Source organism: Triticum urartu, chromosome 2 (assembly GCF_003073215.2).
Source record: "Triticum urartu cultivar G1812 chromosome 2, Tu2.1, whole genome shotgun sequence".
Classification (NCBI taxonomy): Eukaryota; Viridiplantae; Streptophyta; class Magnoliopsida; order Poales; family Poaceae; genus Triticum; species Triticum urartu.
Genome location: NC_053023.1, coordinates 612,501,955 through 612,515,738, shown reverse-complemented (window position 1 = coordinate 612,515,738; position 13,784 = coordinate 612,501,955). Strand labels below are relative to the sequence as shown.

Here is a 13,784-nt window from a genome sequence, read left to right as displayed (position 1 = left end):
TATGGCTCCCGGGGGGTTCCGGTAACCTCCCGGTAACCCGGTAAAATCCCAATTTCACCCGGAACACTTCCGATATCCAAACATAGGCTTCCAATATATCAATCTTTACGTCTCGACCATTTCGAGACTCCTCGTCATGTCCGTGATCACATCCGGGACTCCGAACAACCTTCGGTACATCAAAATGCATAAACTCATAATGTAACTGTCATCGTAACCTTAAGCGTGCGGACCCTACGGGTTCGAGAACAATGTAGACATGACCGAGACACGTCTCCGGTCAATAACCAATAGCGGGACCTGGATGCCCATATTGGCTCCTACATATTCCACGAAGATCTTTATCGGTCAGACCGCATAACAACATACGTTGTTCCCTTTGTCATCGGTATGTTACTTGCCCGAGATTCAATCGCCGGTATCCAATACCTAGTTCAATCTTGTTACCGGCAAGTCTCTTTACTCGTTCCGTAATACATCATCTCACAACTAACATATTAGTTGTAGTGCTTGCAAGGCTTATGTGATGTGCATTACCGAGAGGGCCCAGAGATACCTCTCCGACAATCGGAGTGACAAATCCTAATCTCGAAATACGCCAACCCAACATCTACCTTTGGAGACACCTGTAATGCTCCTTTATAATCACCCAGTTACGTTGTGACATTTGGTAGCACCCAAAGTGTTCCTCCGGCAAACGGGAGTTGCATAATCTCATAGTCATAGGAACATGTATAAGTCATGAAGAAAAGCAATAGCAACATACTAAACGATCGTGTGCTAAGCTAATGGAATGGGTCATGTCAATCAGATCATTCACTTAATGATGTGATCCCATTAATCAAATAACAACTCATTGTTCATGGTTAGGAAACATAACCATCTTTGATTAACGAGCTAGTCAAGTAGAGGCATACTAGTGACACTTTGTTTGTCTATGTATTCACACATGTATTATGTTTCTGGTTAATACAATTCTAGCATGAATAATAAACATTTATCATGATATAAGGAAATAAATAATAACTTTATTATTGCCTCTAGGGCATATTTCCTTCACTTGCAACATTCAGATTTTGAAAAAAAAACTAACAACATTTAATTACTTGTGGAAAAGGCTATCAAGTGTCAACTCTAATTCAAGAAGAAACTTCCTTTGAATTCTTAAGAAAGGCCTCTATGGAGCCACAACAAATCACAATATAAACATGCTTTATCTTTACCTAATAATAAAGGGGTGATTGCTTCTGGCCTTACGCCATAATATGATTCTCATAGTATGTATGCACTAAACGTTTCTCTAAAATTCCTTCCTTTAAATGATCTTTCCTTCACAGGCTTGGGCTACATCCAAAAGTTGTCACGTGTCTCACCTGGGCCTCAGCCCATCGATTGACCTAGCTGTGGTAGACGGCCTAGCTGAAGTGGCGGCCCAAACAACAGTAGTCCGGCATGGGATGCAAAAATAATGTGCTTGCATGGGGGGTCGAGCTCCGAACGTGAAGTCAACTGTCAAAGTAAGCGTACAACTGAGCTAGCTCACCATTATGTATTTACCAGAGACGGTTTGTTCAAACATAGCACCACCTCGCAACTTTACGTCTAGACCCACCAATTTAAATATAGTGACAACTTGAAATCTGCAAGCCACATGAAAGATCAATAGGTAGAGGGAACAAAGACAGTATACACATCCAATGACAATCCAATTACGAAGTATAAACAATATACACATCCAGTGGCAATCCAGTTTTATGCCTCAAAAGCCTAATTCACATTTCAGAAGAGTTTGACCAAATAGATACATACCTTCATATGGCGAGACTGCTAGTTGAGTTGGACCACCACTTTATATTAGGTGTAATCTGCTACCCTTGTCAATTTCTTCCCACCAAGTAAACGATCGATTATGTATGGTTCCGCAGCAACGAATGAAGTTTCTTCCTAAAAAAGAATAAGTACTTATGATCTTAAAGATATAACCAATAAACCATGGGGTGAATATTTTTTCTATTCAGAAGGTATATAAATTATGGTACTTTTGTTGCACTGCCCATTAAAGTCGTAGCTTACATTAAGCATCTATCATGGTTACCAATTTTGAGCTATTTCCAAAGAGGATACAACAATAAGAAGCCAAAAGTGTGAACCATTAATTTTTCAGCATGTACACCATGAGATTTCAGCATTACAGCGGTGCACAGATACAAACCTTCTCAGGCTGAGGTGCATCAGTATTTATATGGCCTTTGTACAACACTCATGGTGCGAAGATAGAAATACAACTACAAGGTACACTGATTTGAGTGCCCATCAATGGCAAGGGAAACGGTGTGTTGTGTATGAGTGATTATATATTTGTTATATGAGTGACCATCTCATATTTTCTAGTAATGCCAATCTTTGATCTCTAACAGAACATATATCAGCTTTATCCTAGGGATAACTAAACAAAGAACAATGGTTACCCAATTAAATCCCTTCATATGTAAACACCAAACAGAAAATTCTCAGGTAGCTCCAACTTGTCAAACCAACCTAAAAGAACTGTGATTTATGCACCTAAGTGATGATGATATTGCCATGTAAGAGCATAATGGTCATACTATACTTGTTGCCAAATGCAACTATCATGAGTTTGCCACTCACCTCATAGATATGGTCATGAGTCAGTCTTTCGAGTAAGGTCCTAGTGTAGAAACCACACTTCGATGGTATTACAACCGATACCTTTCATTCCTTTTACCATCATCCTGCAAATAGTAACACTTAAAGAGTGAAGGCCAAAATATTCAATACTACTTATGGGAAATAAAATCATAACAAATGACTCAACTGGAGTTGCAAAGATAATCCAGAGCTTTGCATAACTAATCTTTACAACAAAACCAACATCAGTAGCACTGTATGTTATGCAAAACAAGTAGAAGTAACATGCTTTTCTTCAGAATTCTTACAAGCAGGCATATAGTTGAGAGAATCAGAATTGAACGGCTAAAGGACATGGGGGAGAATTTTTACCTGCATCTGGTTGAAAGATACAGTCTTCCTGAATCCTTGGCATTTTAGGACTACTAGTAGATGAACGTGGCGTAGGTGCTACCTGAGCCCATGTCTTAAAAGATGGCCTGGTGCGACTCGTTGGAGAAGTCTTTGTTGATCTTGTACCGCATCCGCCTATGTAAGGGCTGTCGTCAGCGCGGGCGGACCGCGGCAGCATTGCACGCGTCCTGGATGAGGTCGTGGGGGGAGGAAGAGCGAGTCCATGAGGGCCCGCGCATAGCAGAAGGGCTTGGCAAGGAGGTGTGCGGGAGAAGACCCGACCGGGCACTGCGTGTTGATGTTGCCGCCTCCTTGCTGTTGACGCGTTTGTCGTGGGCGATCCCGGGGGACAGCGTCTCACCTTACCGGCCATAGACAAGAGAAAATGACGCGGCAGCACAAAGCGTTGGATCTGGTCAAGGATTCTGCTTCTACTGCGGTCGTGGCCTCTCTGATCTCCTCCCACCACCCGGCCGCGGCCTCTCTGATCCCCTCTCGGTGGCTCCTTGGAACTAGCGATGGTGAGAGAGAGGAGGAGAGGAGGCGGCGGCTGCGTTGACCTGTGAAACCAGATGAGGTCGTCCGGGGAAGAGTGCGAGACCGGCTCCTTTTTCTCTTTCTTTACCTTTTCTGTCCAATACGCGTACGCTTGCGTAGCCCTTTGCGACCCACTACTGTGTTTTTCTTTGTTGTACCTGCGATGACATGGACATCGCGGGAGTGCGCCATAGTCGCGTACCTTATTGTGTTCGATATGTGGTGTCCCATTTTATACTCCACAGTATATCTGACAGATAAGAACGGATAGTCGCCCAATGAAGGAATGTGTTGCTTGGACCAATAGGTAGTGGAGAAGAGTAATACAATGCGGGAAGGAGTATAATTTATGTGTAAAAAACATCCAAAACTGCCAACCGTCCGATTGAGATCCAGTGGTTCTTGGGGCGTTCGCCAAGATTTTGCTCCTGGCGAACGTGCTAAATATCATTATTGTTCTTCTATTATTGCCCTTGATACGTCGTTTTCACGTGTACCATGTGGATCATTACTCAAGCCAAGCTTGACCTGGCGATATAGGTGGTGACTAGTGGCTTGGCAAAACCGACGCGGGGACCTCATGTACTTCTGCTGTTTGCCTTTAAATAAGTTTGATTAGAGGCGCATAGACCAGACTCCAGAGCCCTTCAAGACGAAGAGGCCTCGCCTTTCTAGCTAAAGCTAAGCTACCTTGAGGAAATGGCCGCGGCGACTGGCATGATCATGCTGGCGGCGCTGGCGATCCTCACTCCGTCCGCCCGAGGGCTCGACCGCGCCGATTTCCCGCCGGTGTTCCTCTTCGGCGTCGCGACGTCTGCTTACCAGGTTAATGGAGCTTGGCCGGCTTCGGCGTCGTCTTTCTTTGCTTGCTGCTCGATCGGTCCCAACTCCAACGCATGCACTGTGATCTCTGCTTCCAGATCGAGGGCGCGTACCTGGAGGACGGCAAGGGCCTCAGCAACTGGGATGTGTTCACCCACACACGTAAGCGACCATTCCTTTATCTTCTTTATTATCTTTCTCCGATCCATGTGGCCGACGTTTTCCTGCTCGGCGAAACAGAGATAGCTATGGCTCACAAGGCCGTATGTATATAGTACTTCCTTCGTCCCATAATATAGGTGTTTTTAATATTGTCCGTTCCATAATATAAAAACGTTTTTGACACTACACACAGTGTCAAAAAAGCTCTTATATTATGAGACAAAGGGAGTAACAAGCATTTCGATGAATCAGACCCGCCAAAGCTGGACTGAATGCCTCTACTAATTAATTTATCACGTATGGTAATCATGCGGCTGGATTACTTTACTGCTGGCAAATTATCAGCCAGATACAGACATAAGCGATTTCCTGTTACATCTATCTACCTACCTATAGCGGATCCGTATACCTCGTTCCGCAAAATTCGGTTTACAGGATACCTCAAAACGTTTTTTCACGTTTTTACGGTACGACTTTTGTTTCGTTAGAACAAATCCTGTAAAAAAATTGTGCTCCCGACAAAATTATATAAAAGGCCCTAACAACAAAATCTAAATTACAATTGGGTTTTTCAATTCACAAGTCGTGCTCGCGCCGGCCGAGCTCTTGCTGCGGCGCCATCGCCGGAGGCTCCTCCCACTACTGTTGTTGGCGCGCACCCGCGTTGGACGCAGTCGAGCTCCTTGTGCCCATGGCCGAGCTTCTGCTGGTGCCTCGCTAGCAAGCTAGCTAGTGCGTTGCTGCTGCACGGGTGGCCAGCGACGAGCGCGTACGGCGGCAAGCGGCGGGCGGCGCCGCCAGCGTGTGGCTGTTCGTGTGCGGCGGTGGGGGTGAGATCTGGCAGGAATTGAGCTCGCGAGGCCATGGCGCCGGCTGCGAGGGAAGTGGTTGGTGCGAAATTTTCCTGCCGTCAAGGATAGAGGATACTGCAAAAGGATGGCGGAATCCCGCACTTATAGAGGAATTGGGCTCGCGGATGCAGGGTTCCATGAAACAAATTCCGAAAAAGTCAGATTTGGCAGATCTATTTGGGCTTGGGGATACAGGGTGGATTCGTAAACCGACCGTTATTATGACGGACGGACCGGTTTGCGGGATCTGCTAAATATGTTTTGATATTAGAGTCCAGAAAAATTTAACCTTGAAAGATTCAGTTTTGAGCAGTGAGATCCCTAGGTCGGACTTGAAAGATTTGGATGCCGGGACCGTTTTCACGGTCACGGATTGCAGGTGTCGCAGCAAACACATAAACATTGCCTTTTCCTCGGTTTCAGTTTCCTCGAGTTTATAACATTGAAAGAAGAGGAGCACTCAGTCCTTTGCAACCATAGAACAAAATCCTATCAGATACTTAGGCTTGGTCTGGAATATAATATAAACTGACGAGATACCTGATCAGATAAAAGATAAAAATGAATATAAATGAAAAAAAATAAAATATAAAGAAAAAATTAAAGTTTTCTAAGTAATAGTAAATTTAGAATTTTGGCCAAACACTTTCTTTTACAAGAGGGCTTAAATAATAGCAGGTGACGACTAGCCTGAATGGTGCATGCTTCGGACTTCCTCGGTTCACAAGACAAGCTAGCAAGCATAGTGTTATATTTTGTTGAGTAGATTGTGGAACCTACACACAAGTGTTGGAGTTCATAGATATATCTTGTACGTGTAAGCTTTGATTGATCGATCTAATGGAACTTACGATACAAGGTATGTGTATATATGCAAAGTTAGAGTTCAATTAATGTTGAGATGAGGTGGACAGTTTGCATATCAAGAGAAATAGGATAGTGAGAATGAACTATTTAGGTATTATAGATGTGTAGTTTTCTAAACAAAGAAAATGACATAAAAACTAAAAGTAAATCAAAATATTGAACTTTTCTAAGGAAGAGTGAATTAGTGAGATTGGTATCACCTTTAATAAGAATATTTTGCACAAAAATTTGCGATTTTTCACAATATGCAAGAATAAGTATATGAATAGTGTAATTTTTGCAAACAAGAAGTTTACTAAGAAGGAATGAATTAGAGTACTTGTTATTTAACCCATTAAAGAAGAAATCAATTGAAGTAAAAACTAAAATAAAATAAAAATAAAAAGTTTCTAAGAAAAAAATTGAAATAGTGGCATTGGTATTAAGAAGAAAGAAAGTACAAGTATTGAAACAGCCAAAATTTGCACACAATTTGGGCAAAAATTGTGTTTTTTATCATATGCAAATACAAGCATATAATAGTGGAATTTTTGAAAAAAAAATCATAAGAAGGAGCGAATTAGTGGCATTGGTATTACCCTTAAAGAAGATAAATAAATAAATGGAAACTAAAACGACAAAATATAAGTAATGAAGTTTTCAAATAAAAACTGAATTAGTGGCATTAGTATTACCCTTTAAGGGAAAAATAAATCAAAAAAAATTAAAACAAAAAATGACAAATGTTACAAATAATTTACATAGAAGTTCTTTTTTTATAATATGCAAGAATAAGCAAATAATACTATAATTTTGCAAAAAAATGTAGTTTTGTAAGAAAGGATGAATTAGTGTCATTCGTATTATTCTTAAAAAAGAAAGAAAATAACATAAGAACAAACAATCAAAATAATGAAGTTTTGTAGGAAAAAGGTGAACTAGTGACATTGGTGTTAACCTTTCAGAAAAAATGTGAAAAAAGTTGCACACAATTTTGCAATGAAATTACACTTTTTAAATATGCAAGGAATAAGCATATAATGGTGTAATTTTCATGCTCTAGTGTAATTTACACACATATTGTAGAATACTTGTGTATATACATTTCCACTCATCCAACATGCCACAAATACCAATTTAGAGAAAATAAAAATATATTATTTTGTTTGAAAGAAAACCAAAAGGAGAAAACATGTAGAACTAAAAAGTATGCAATGTATAGTTCAGCATAAGAAAAAGTCAATTTACCTCAAACAGGGACAAGTCCAAAACAAGCTTAAGGAAAGAAATTGACTTACCCCAAACAGGGGAAGTAAAAAAATTAGGCTAAGAAGACATGAAACAACACAAGGAAAAAAATAACATGAGTCTTGACAAAAGAATTCACTGTCATAAAATTGACTTATCCAAATTTAAAGATCAAACAACTTGCATATAGCTAAAGTGTTAAAAGAAATGGCGTCGCATAGGAGTATCTTTTATTATCTCTAGCAAGAGGGTTTTGAATATTAATTGTTCACTAGATGTGTATTCTTATCAGACAGTGATGCCACAACTGCAGCAACATTTTGCGGATAATCATGCGAGTGGCTATAGTGTGCTTACTCACCTCCCCCCCCCCCCCCCCCCCCCCCCCCCCCCTGTTTATCCGTATACCATATGGTCATTGCTGTCTTTTTTTTTTTGATAATGGATATTTTCATCAGTATATCAACGTGATACAGCCACACGAATATCCGACCTCTACATAATACAATGCACACATGGCTGTCATGTCAATCAACTAATACCAGGGCAATTCTCATGCATGGCTTTTGAAAGAAGAGCATTTCACACGCACATGTGATCCTCTATTTTTTTTAAAAAAATATTAAAAACTTGTTTGCCTCTGAATTTTTGTTTGTTTGCTGCAGCTAGAAGAATTAAGGATGGACGGAATGGGGACATAGCGGATGATCACTACCATCGTTACATGGTAAACCAGATGATACCCAACGTACTGCTGCGGGAATTGGTTGATGAAATTTTAGGTTGATAACATGAGAACCAAAATTTAAAATACAATTATTATATCTTAGTATATAGGTAGAATAGATAAATGAAAAACATTTTCTCATGCGTTGTTGAATGTTGTGATGGTTTTTTTCTTCTCATGCATGCTTGCATGTTGATGTGAGTCTTATCCCATTTATAGTTGTAAGGTGAGGTGACATGCTTTCATATTGAGATAAATAAATTAATGGGGATGACTCTTAGCTATATACTAGATGATGCCCCGTGCGTTTCTGCGAGAATCGTGCTAAAATAAATGCATAAATGGTTGCTACAAAAACATGTAAAACTAATAGAAATAATATGTAATTTGTTTATTTCTAATTTGAAGCGTTTAAAAAAATTGAAGTTAAAAGTGTCATTGTTAACAAAAATGTGAAGGTCAACTATATAGATGTATTGCAATCGCACAACACATATATTGTCAATTCAAAATCTAATGCAAAAAAACACTTGTGAATAATTAACATGATGTATGATGTGACCGCCGTTGTATGCATAGAGTAATCCAAAAAATATAATTTATGACTTGCATGCATGACTTTATTGGCATGATTTACATGGCTAAAAATATTGGTAGTGGGTTCTACCTATTTAAATATACTCCAGATAGCAAAGCAGCAAATCACTAGTAACTGCCGTCTGATGCATGATGCGTCTTGCTGCTTGCTCACGTAATTCTGACACTGTCTTGAGCAGGAGGACGTGGAGATTATACATAGTTTGGGGGTCGACTCCTACAGGTTCTCAATCTCATGGGCGAGAATCCTACCAAGTATGAACGCCAAGAAGAATACACGATTAGCACTAATAAGGTTTTTGCGGTTTAGTGGTCACGGTTAGTTGCTTAGCTAATTAATTGTCGTTGAATTATATCGTCGTAGGAGGTCAGCTTGGAGGCGTTAATTCAGCCGGAATAGCCTTCTATGACCGCCTGATCACGGCACTCCTTCAGAAAGGTATAGTCTCTCCGTGTCTCACACGCTACATCTCTGAAATGGTACCAGTTTCGACTACTGCCTCGGTTTCATTAATGCACTGCATATACATTTTTTGAAAAGTCAAACTTTACAAGTTTTTTATCAAATTTATAGAAAGAACTATTTATATCTAGAATACTAAACATATAAAATATGAAACTACTCCTTATAATAAATCTAATGATACATGCTTGGCATTCTAGCTGTAAATATTTTTCTCCAAAAACTGTATCAAAGTTTGTGAGGTTTGATTTTTCAAAAAAAATCTATATGCATAACATTATGAAACGAATGGTGTATACTTTGCACAAGTGCGGCGCTGGTTTCCCTTGGTACAAAATTGCCACATGGAGTAGTAATCTTCAACGAGGAGCAAACCTATAACGTACGTACGCGTGCCACTAACTGCCGAAAATGTCAAGCAGGGATAGAGCCGTTCGTGACACTGCATCACTTTGACATGCCGCAAGAACTGGAGACCCGGTACGGCAGTTGGCTGGGCGCTGGAATCAGGTAGGTCAGGTGCACATGCCATGCTTCTGGTTGCCTCAAACTAACTAACGTTCCTGCCAGGGAGGAGTTCGGCTACTACGCGGACGTGTGCTTCAAGGCGTTCGGCGACCGGGTCAGGTTCTGGACCACCTTCAACGAGCCCAACCTGTTCGCCAAGTTCGCCTACATGCTGGGCAACTACCCTCCCGCGCACTGCTCACCGCCGTTCGGGACCTGCAACAGTGGGAACTCTCGCCGGGAGCCCTACGTCGCGGCTCACAACATGCTGCTGTCGCATGCTGCCGCCGTCGAGAACTACAAGAAGAATTACTAGGTGAAACCAACAGAAATGTTGCTCTGTCGTACTGGGTAGCCATTTCAGTGGATCTCAAAAGCAGAGGCGCCTTTGCCTTAGCCGTTTTTGATGCGTGTGTACATGCTAGGCAACGCAAGGCGGATCGATCGGGATTGTGATCGCGATGAAATGGTATGAGCCGCTGACCAACTCCACCGAGGATATCTTGGCAGCAAGACGGGCGTTGTCCTTCGAGGTGGATTGGTAAGTCCCTTTTTTTCTTTCAGTAACACTGTTATGCTCCAAGAAATATGGAAGTGTTCATACCAACTTTACCCATGTTGGTGTTGGAAACAATGTGATGGCTATCGTTAGTATAATTTTTATAATCTACTCATAAATATAAATGACATAGATGGACCTACCAGAAATAATTCGGCATACAGATGGATGAAAACTAGCATGACATCTACAATGAAGTAAACCCTGGTTGCATAGATGAGAACATCGCAATCTGATCGACTAACAAAATATTCGCGTGGTGAATTTCCTTACAGCGGGGTTTCTCACGAAAATGACAATGGGGAGTCGAGTAAGTCGTGGATGAAGATAAAGTAGTGGACGTAGATGAAGTCAAGGAAGAAGGGTAAAACAGTCCTCCTAGCACTGCTAAGAAATATTAGCACCTGGCTACCTGTGTAGATTGCTAGTCTCCGTGGTTCGTCCGGAGACTACTGGTGTACGGTTGCCCCACCACACGACTATAAGAGGATCGATGGTGGTGAGCGCATCAGAGAACTGAAGGATGGTGTTTGGAGTGATGACTAGAGAGAGAGAGAGAGAGAGAGAGAGGCGTCTCGCTCTTATAGGGTCGTACCGATAACTCCTAGGCAAAACGAACGTCAATATAGATGCCAGAAACCACCACTGACACATCTTCACTACCCACGACCCACTAACCACACGATTACATGCATAATTAATCTCAGTACGTGTGTTAGACCATTGTGGGTGGATAAGGTAAAGACCGAACTGACAAAAAAAAACTACAAATCCATACACTTAGCATAGTTCTTTCTTGACCTCTTATCCAAAAGGACCATGTGAGATGCCCTTATATGTTGGTTCAATCTTTCTCCCTAGGTCGTATGAGACAAAAATCCACATACCTTCCACACTCCTTTGACATCTACGAATTTCTGAATTATGTTTGGGCTCAATCCACTTTGAGCCAGAGGCCAAAGGGCCCATAAATTCGAACAATTAGTGCTATGATTTTTGTAACATTTCTTTTTACTTTTTAGGTTTCTGGATCCGATATTCTTTGGTGACTATCCCAGAGAAATGTGTGAGATGTTATCATCAAACTTACCAAAGTTTACCTCAGAAGAGAAGAGGCTGCTACGGAAGAACAACGCAGATTTTATCGGGCTAAATCATTACACATCGATTTACGCCAAGGATTGCATCTCTTCTCCATGCGACCTTGAGACTTATGAGGGAAATGCGCTGGTGCAAGCTGTAGGTGAAAGAGACGGCGTGACAATTGGAAAACCAGTAAGAACTGCTTCCACCTATTAATATCTTATACACTCTTCATCTCTCTGTGACATGTTTGTATATATGGTGATCAACCTGGCAGACTGCAATTCATGGTTACTATGATGTTCCGGAAGGTATGGAGCTAATCGTCAAGTATGTCAATCAGAGATACAAGAACACGCCTGTCTATGTTACCGAAAATGGTGAGTAGCTAGGGCATCCAGAATTAACAATGCAGTCAGTAAACTCACAGGAAGGTTGAGAAGTCAGTATGTTCTTAACGATCATGTGTTTTTTATGCTTTATTTCAGGCTACTCGCAGTTTAGTGACAATAGTATGGAGGACTTGATCAATGACGTTGGAAGAGTAAACTACCTCCAGGGCTATCTCACAAGCATCTCTTCAGCAGTCAGGTGACGTGCAGCCATCTGCTATCTGCATCATGCGCAAACACATTGGGTTCTACATCATTTACCAATGTCACCATAAATAGAGTTCTTAGGAAGGTTTATGGTTTATTGAAATAATATGATATCTACCAATATCCTCATAATGAAGAAAGCCCGTTTCAACAAGTATCCTTGACACTGGCGGAGCTAGGCAAGATGCGTTGGGGGGGGGGGGGGGGGGGGCAAACAGGAAATAAGCGTGTTTGCAGGGGGTAGAAGACAATGTTTTTCTTAATCTAAAATCTAATCTTCCCTAAAAAATTCCCCATGTAGTTTTACCAAGGCTGAGGGGGGGCCACGGCACCTGCAGGAACCAACGTAGCTCCGCCACTGATCCTTGACACCCCTACAAAAACAAGTACCCTTGACGGGCATGTTACTTTTTATTTTACATGGACACGTCCACAACTCTGCATTCTGAAATGTGTAAATTCTTTTTCTGACACATTTGGCATTGTTACAGGAGAGGAGCAAACGTGAGTGGCTACTTCGTGTGGAGTCTCATGGACAACTTCGAGTGGCGTTTTGGTTTCACCGTGAGGTTTGGGTTGTATCATGTAGATTTTGAAACGCGGGAGAGGACTCCAAAGATGTCAGGGAATTGGTACCGTGACTTCCTCACGGGGTCTAGGCCAGTCGACCAAGCCCACACCCTGAGAGAAGATTCATGATACTTGCAATCATTATTGTCACATCTAGTTACCCGTAAAAAGAAACTGTTGGATCCAAGGATAATCGGCTACATATTGTTCCAACACTTCTCTAAAGCGTCTTATCCTAGAAACATGTATTTAGGGTGATTTTTTTTCTTTCGAAAAGGGTATGGCCTCAGCCTCTGCATAATAACAATGCACACGACCAGTAAATTTAGGGTCGTGTCTTATCGTTGGAGAAATGGCCCGTACATGTGGCGTACCGGCTTTGTGGGTTCACATAGCATGCATGATCTTTCTTTGATACTTTTGAATCATGTACCAATGATCTCATGATACGCACACTCGTGTGCATTCGAGAAAATGTATTGATGATCTCGAATAAATGGAATCAGGGTTCCAATCAGCACATGGAATCACTGTTCCAGTCAGCATGTGAAGACGCCGATGTTAATATTTTCTGAGTAATGTAGATTAGAGTCAACGGCTTTGCACCACGCCGCTACTGTATTGTTTTCAAGACCGGAGATTCTTTGTCGAGACCCGACATCTAATGTATAGAAGACTAGTTATTATAGAAATTATACGTGAAGCCGAGATTCACGCGTGGACACACGGTCATATAGGCTGGTCCATGGGTGCCATATACTCTCGAAAAGCCCATAATATTGGACAGTGATCCCAGATGGAATCAAAAATCAACTGAAATGGGTATCCAATATTCCCACACAAGTCTAAAGGAGTTGGGTGATGAAAATGCAGTCAAATAGAAAAGTGGCTTCACTCTGTATCGTTGATCGACCACTAGCAAATGCGTACGATTCTGACCCGAGATCAAGGTCATATAGCTCGAGCAGGCAGAATCATACAGAAGTCTAAATCGATGCTCTGAGCCAGAGTGTGGAGACCCTGCATACCACTTCATGGTGTAGTATGTCAGTCTTTGATATAACGCCCGCGAGACACGTCTCATGAACGCCTTAGATCTCTCAGAGCTGCACAATAGAAACATAGCAGGCCAATACAAACTTATATATTACTCCCTCCGTTTCAAATTACC

At 41.5% G+C, this 13,784-nt stretch overlaps 1 pseudogene; it reads left to right on the top strand.

The window, feature by feature from the left end:
- Nucleotides 1-4,135: 4,135 nt before the first annotated feature.
- Nucleotides 4,136-13,130, top strand: LOC125539178 (annotated as a pseudogene).
- Nucleotides 13,131-13,784: the final 654 nt, after the last annotated feature.